Source organism: Boleophthalmus pectinirostris, unplaced genomic scaffold (genome assembly GCF_026225935.1).
Source record: "Boleophthalmus pectinirostris isolate CB_2022bp ecotype Guang Dong unplaced genomic scaffold, ASM2622593v1 HiC_scaffold_1, whole genome shotgun sequence".
In the NCBI taxonomy this organism is placed as follows: domain Eukaryota; kingdom Metazoa; phylum Chordata; class Actinopteri; order Gobiiformes; family Gobiidae; genus Boleophthalmus; species Boleophthalmus pectinirostris.
In genome coordinates this window covers 37,598,723-37,605,946 of record NW_026570970.1, presented here as the reverse complement: position 1 = coordinate 37,605,946, position 7,224 = coordinate 37,598,723, and the positions used below count along the sequence as shown (strand labels likewise).

Below are 7,224 nucleotides of genomic sequence, written 5' to 3'. Positions count from 1 at the left end.
TTGTAGTGCCGTGAGAGCGCGCTTCGCCGCCTCCTGGCTTGGAGAGGTATTGCAGCTTTCTGCTGAGGTCTGCTCTCCTTAGTGCTTGTATTTTTCTATATTATAATATTATGATATAATATACGTGCACATAAACTTCTTTTTCATTTGTTTGTGCTACAGGGGACTTCATTCTCCTCTAGTGTGAATCTCTTGTGTCGAAATGGCTTCGGGGGTGGATAGTGACCACATGGACTGTGTTACTGTTATGGAGACGCTGCCACCTGGTCAGGAGGTGGATTCTCCTCCCCCCCGTAAAGCGACGCGGAAGTCTGGTGGTAAACGGGCACATGACCACGTTTATGACCCCAGGGTAGATCATCTCCAGAAACAACTGGAGGCTATGCGTAAGACCATGGACACCATGGCTGCTGCACAACAGCGGCTGCTGGAGAATCAAGCCCCTCTGCGTGGGTTTTCTCATCCTGATGCCGTTTCACTGGCCGTTTCGGGTGACTTGGGTAAGACCGGCAGCTCCGGCTGCGGCTCCTCTGCTTTGTTGGACGGTTACGAGGAGGAGCAGGTTATGTTGGATGATGTTGCTGGAGAAGGACCGTCATCTGAGATGGGTGACTTCTCTATTAAAGCCCTGCTCACACGAGCGGCCGCTGCTGCAGGTCTTCCTGCTCCTCCATCTCCACCCAAGGCTTCTGCATTAGATCGGGGTTCGAGCCACCAGGGCTATGCCCTTTTGCCCGTCTATTTGGATTTTGTTTCCCGTCTCCACGAGTCGTGGGCTCGGCCAAGAGAAGCTTTGCTTCCCCGCTCTGCACTAAGTGTGCTTCACAATGCTGCTGAGCATGGGTTGGATGGGACCCTACAGGTCGAACCTTCATTTGCACTCCTGGCTGGGGCATCCCCTTCGGGCCGGGTCGCCCGTCATCCCAATAAGAAGTGCAGGGCTACTGATGGCTTTGTGGCGAAAGCCAGTCTACTGCCATGGCTGCTAGACTGGCAAACACCAGTGCTCTACTTCTGGTGTATCTGGAGGGCCTGATCCGAGATCTGGATTCTAGAGCCCATCTGAGCTCATGCCTGAAATGACTAATATCATGGATATGGTGATTCAGGGAGCGAGGCCAATGTCCTGGGTAACTCCTTGGCCCATCTTACCATGGCCAGGCGCCACATTTGGTTGAGCCAGACTGCCTTGTCGGAGGCGGAACATGCTGCTGTTTTGGGAGCTAGCATTTCGCCTGGTCATGTGTTTGGTGCGGCTGCAGAGGCAGCCTTGGATGAAGCCCAAAAAGTGCGAATGCGCAGTCGAACCATGCGCAATCAGGGGCTCTTGAGGTCGCGTCCTCGGATGGTCCCAGAGAGACGTATTGGCCCACAAAGACCTCAGTCAGTGGGTCTAGGTTCCTCACAGGATTCTGGAGGTGGTAGACAGACCTTTGTTCCCCGAATGGGCCGACAGAAGGTCCGTACTCGTTCTCGGGAGCGCGGTGCACGGGGTCCGCCCAAGTCTGCCCAGCGTTCCTGACTATGCGCTCCGGCTGGCGTCAAGTTTTTCAAGCACCCATCTCAGTGCTTGGCGCCAGTGTACTTCATGCCCATGGGTGCTAAAGACCCTGGAGTGCGGCTACCGTCTGCAATTCCGCCTCCACGCTCCATGCTTTCGGGGCATTTTATGGACAAAGGTGGGAGACAAGTCTCTTTCAGGAGTGCTTGCCAGCGAGATCTCGGCCTCACTCTCCAAAAAGGCTATACGTCCACTGGATCCACAGGAGGAAAATCAGGGGTTCTACTCCCCGTATTTCCTTGTCCCAAAGCGCACAGGTGGTTTCCGCCCCATTCTCGACCTGAGGAGGTTAAACAAGTACCTCAAGGTTCTCCCGTTCAGGATGCTCAAACTGACAGCATTATTTCAGGCCATTCGAGCAGGCGACTGGTTCACGACTGTGGACCTACGCGATGCCTATTTTTCATGTGCCCATTCATCCGGGTCATCGTCGCTACCTGCGGTTTGCATTCCGAGGTGTAGCTTACGAGTACAATGTGCTCCCGTTTGGCCTGTCACTGTCTCCTCGAACTTTCACAAAGTGCATCGATGCCGCACTCTCCCCACTCCGGAGGAGGGGTATCAGAGTGCTGAACTATTTGGACGATTGGCTGGTGTGCACTCCGTCCCCAAGCATGACTCGCGAGCACACTACAGTCGTTCTCGACCATCTAACTTCTTTAGGTCTTCACCTGAATGCAGAGAAGAGCTGGGGAGCTGTGTGCGAAGGCAGGACTGCCCGAGGGACTTGGGACTCTGTACGACAGAGTTGGCACATCAATCTCCTCGAGATGGAGGCTGTTCGTTTGGCACTGCAGCACTTTCTCCCAGTGGTGAGGGGCAAGCAGGTGATGGTACGAACGGACAACACTGCAGTGGTGTCTTACATCAATCATCAGGGCGGTCTGAAGTCTCCGTCTTTGCACGCCAGAGCATGCCAGCTCCTTCTGTGGGCCCAGTCAGAGGACATGTCTCTGAGAGCCTTCTACCTTCCCGGCCTCCTCAATGTTGCAGCGGATCTGCTGTCCAGAGGCGCTCCTCATCCCGGCGAGTGGCGCTTACACCCCCAGGTGGTGGATCAGATATGGTGCCGCTTCGGTCAGGCCTCAGTGGATCTATTTGGGACAGAGGACAACACTCATTGTCCCCTGTGATTTTCGATGACCGGCCTACCAGGACCACTGGGGGTAGATGCCCTGAGCCAGAACTGGCCTCCAGGGGTGCTTTATGCTTTTCCTCCACTGCCTCTCCTTCCAGCTCTGCTTGGCAGGGTGAGGTTGTTCCAGGCACGAGTTCTCTTAGTGGCACCGAACTGGCCGCAGAGACCCTGGATGTCCGAGGTGTACGAGTTGCTGGACGGGGAACCGTGGCGCCTCCCAACCAGAAAGGACTTGCTGTCCCAGGGACCGGGCAAGGTCTGGCACCCTCGGCCCGAAGTCCTGGATCTTCATGTATGGCCCTTGAACGGCAGCGCTGGCATGCTCTTGGGCTGAGCAGGGCTGTTGTTGACACCTTACAGGCCGCACGGGCACAGTCCACCCAACGCCTCTACGGGTGTAGGTGGAGCGTGTTTGCTGGGTGGTGCCACAGGACTGGTGTAGACCCTGTGTCCTGTGACATGACTGTGGTGTTGTCCTTCCTTCAGCACCTTTTGGATCAGGGGCGCTCGGAATCCACTTTACGTGGATATCTTGCTGCCATTTCTACGGCTCATGAGCGGTGTGATGGGCTCACCCCTGGGTCGCATCCCCTTGCAACACAGTTTTTGAAGGGTGTTAGGAGGCGTTGCCCTTCCAGACGTCGTTTGCTCCCATCTTGGGATCTGCAGGTAGTCCTCGGGGCACTTTGCCTGCCTCCTTTTGAGCCTTTGTCTGACCTGGACCTGCGGGTCCTGAGTTTGAAAACGCTCTTTCTACTTGCCATATCATCGGCTAAGAGAGTGGGGGAGCTTGCTGCTCTTTCCGTTGGGACAGGGTGCCTGCGTTTCGGGGACGAGAATGAGGTGGTACATCTCCTGCCGAACCCCGCCTTCCTACCCAAGGTGTTGCCTAGGAATTATGTGGCTAAGCCTTTGGTCTTGGAGTCCTTCTATCCTCCACCACACTCTTCTGAGGATGCTGAGAGGCTGCATGCACTTTGCCCCGTAAGGGCCCTAAAGGTTTATGTGGCTCGTACCGGCTTGCTTCGCTCAGTGGATAACCTTTTTGTGAGCTATGGCACATCCACGTTGGGCAGGCCTGTTACAAAACAGCGGCTGGCCCACTGGATAGTTGATCTCATTGCCATGGCTTATAATCACGCAGGGAAGCCTCCCCCGCATGGAGTGGTTGCTCACTCTACACGGGGAATGGCTGCATCTTGGGCACTGTTCAGGGGTGCGCCTTTGGAGGAGGTGTGTAGTGCTGCTGGTTGGGCATCCTCCTCTACCTTTGCCAAGTTTTACAGGCTGAATTTGCCTGCTTCCACCGTCCCCTCTGCTGTTTTAGGGGCTGTGATGGATGGGTGACACTTTGTGTTTGTTATTATGAGATTGCTCTATGGTTGCAATAAAGCTGCTCATGCACTTGCACTTGTGGTTGATGTGCTTACTTATTTATCAGATGGTGTGTCCTTGTGGGTTCCACCTCACCTTCCCTGTGACTGATTTGGCATACTGTTGTCACGTGGTTACAGGTTCACTGAAATGAAATAGAACGATTGTTTACGTATGTAAACACGGTTCTATGAATGAAAGTGAACCTGTAACCGTCCTGGTCACATGTCGGTGATTGGCTGGCTGGTTACGCCCAGTCGTCAGAAAGAGGGTGAGTGTGTGCACGCGCGCCATTCATATAGGTGTAGCGCGCACCCACAGGTGTGTTTAATTTGGCATAATGCTCCTGACCCGAGGGTTGTAGTCACGTGGTTACAGGTTCACTTTCATTCATAGAACCGTGTTTACATACGTAAACAATCGATCTCAGTGTACGTGAGAAAACACGGTCCACACGCGGTGCACAGGACAGCGGTGTCCGCTCAGTAACTATGGAAGGAGACAGCACTGCTAATTATATAAGGCTTTATCATTCTGGAAAAAAAAAAAAAAAAAAAAAAAAGATTACTTGTATGACTTAGCGTTGAGTCGGCAAGGCATGTTTATTTGTATAGCACAAGTCGTACACAAAGTAATTCAATGTGCAGTACAGAATAAGAAAAACATTAAAATCACAATAAAAAAAAACAAATCAGAGCATAAATAATCATCGTAAAATTTAAAAAATAAAAAAAGAGAGTGAGACATTACTTACATAAATTAGAGAGAAGAGTGCGGAATGAAAATTTTTCAGTCCTGTGCAGCTAAACAGAACCGTTTTAAGCCTGGATTTAAAGTAGGAAGTGAAGTCTGTTAACTGTTAACAACAGTCTTAACCTCTGACCTAAATGTACAGAATATTGCTGCTCCAGGGTTAACCATGGACTGAAGTCTGTGGGGCTAACACAAAGAACTCAATCGACCTTTTTCACAATGGCCAGAAGTGTCCCACTGTAGGTTTGTGGAACTTCTGTTTAATGGTTTTCTACGGCAAAATGTGTGTATAAATGTGTGTTGTTTTCTCCAGCAGCTTCATAAATCTGCCCCATCACCAAATCTTCAACCAACAAACTCCACAAAGACTAAACATTCTTCATGAAGAATTTATCCACAACCATCAAGAGAAGAAAGAGCAAAACTTCAAGGAAACAATGACCACACATTATTGACGTACTCAAGAAAAGTACCATATTTTCTGGGCTATTAGTCGCTCTGGATTATAAGATGCACTGTCATTAAATGTTCTATTTTCAAACTTTTTTCACAATTAAACAGCACTGGACTTTAAAGGAAACCCAACAGTGTGATGGGTGAGTGGTTTTGTTTGTTTGTTCGTTCACGGTGACTCTGGGCTTTGTTCAGTTGTGGCGTGTAGGGAGGGTGCTGTCTGGGACCAACGGATTGTCGGAGTGTTCGCAGTGACTCAGTTGTTCAGTCGTGTCTAGAAGTGGCACGTCGCGCTCGCTTTTTCAGTTCGTTGCTCCGTTCCGTTCCTCGTCGGCGTGGAGTGATGAGTGTGTCTGTGGGTGTGTTTCTCTGTGCGGTCGCTGTCTTTGTAGTTTACTGAAGTCGTGCTGGGACACTTGAGTGGATTTGTGTACAGGGCGCTCTGGATGGCCGGGCGCACAGTTGTTTTTTGATGGGGTTAGAGGCTTAAGAGCACATCTGATAGCCCGGAACATACCGTAATGCTTTGCTCATGAATAAAACAGAAGGAACTTGTTCACTCACACGGACTCTAGAATTAAAACTAAAAACTGATTTCATGATGTAGATATTAACATAGACTGATAAATTTGTGCAGTTTGAATGTGAGACATGTGATCTGTGAACATCTGTAGCATTTAAACTGCACAAATCTCTCTGTCTATGCAAATATCAACATCATGAAATCCATTTTTTATTTTAATTCTAGAATCAGTCTGAGTTCACAAGTTATTTATTAATGAATTACTTATTACTTCAGTTATTCATGTCCATGATGTAACCCAGTGGAGAAAACATGCCATATTTCTTTTATTTAAATGCACTCATTTTATTTTGGAAACGTTTATTTTGGTAAGAGGAAGTGTGATCCTCTCGCTTTCTATTAACTTCCTGTTTGTCAATCACGTTGGGTGATAATGACCTTCTTATTCGTTGAGAGTAATTAAGACCCGCTTTCTCAAGACGCGATCTCAGTTTTTCATTCTTTTACGCTCTGGATGCACATACGAGAAACTGTGTTGATGATCACTTTTATTTTTGCTAAGCTAAACGATCATCTCCTTGATTCCGATTAAGAAGACAAGACGGGATCTGGATTCTTCTTAGAAACGGCGAGTCTGTCCCAGAACCCAGAACTGTGAACTGAGAACTGAGAACAACCTTCTTCTCTGCACTTCTTAGCGAACTCATCACGTGGTAACCGCTCAAACTACCACAGTGAGGATCCTGCTTGAGCATTGACTTTGACTATACTGACTAAACATACTGAGCTCAGTAGGACCAAGGATTTGAATTATTGTGCACAAACTGAATGTAAACATAGTTTGCCGGCTGTTAGGTTGTAACCAAATTTTCCATATTTTATTTAATTTCAATTTTCTATTCAATACACGCATCAAGATTCTCGGACTTCCAGTCTTCGCACAATTCATACTGGGAAGGATTTTCCGAAAAAGTGAGTATCAATGTTCCATGTTTGTTTTCCCAGTGGGATGTGTCTATTGACAAAGTCGATCTTTTCTAGTCTTTTGAACCATATCACTTTTGTTTCTGGTTCATATTGTCATATTTTAGTTTTGGGATTCGGACATCTTTAATTGTGTGGTTGTTGGATCCTAACAGCGGAAAATGGCTTGAGAAATTTGTTTGCGAACTCCATAACTGCAAAAGGGAATCAGATGTGTGTGACTCAAACCTCTGTTCAAACTGTTTCCCTTCCCAGTGGAACTGAAAAATAGTGAAAGGTGAAGGCAATGGGCAGGATTGATCCACAGGAAGGACCAAAAAGGAAACCTTTGACTGCCTAAATCATCCCGAGTTTGTAGTGAACATTTTGTATGTGGAGCGGCAACAAAGCAAAACCCCGATCCCTCACTCAACCTCGGTTACGAATTTAAAAAGTCAA

At 48.8% G+C, this 7,224-nt stretch overlaps 1 pseudogene; it reads left to right on the top strand.

The window, feature by feature from the left end:
- Positions 1-202: 202 nt before the first annotated feature.
- On the top strand, positions 203-3,033 carry LOC110159045 (uncharacterized; annotated as a pseudogene).
- Positions 3,034-7,224: the final 4,191 nt, after the last annotated feature.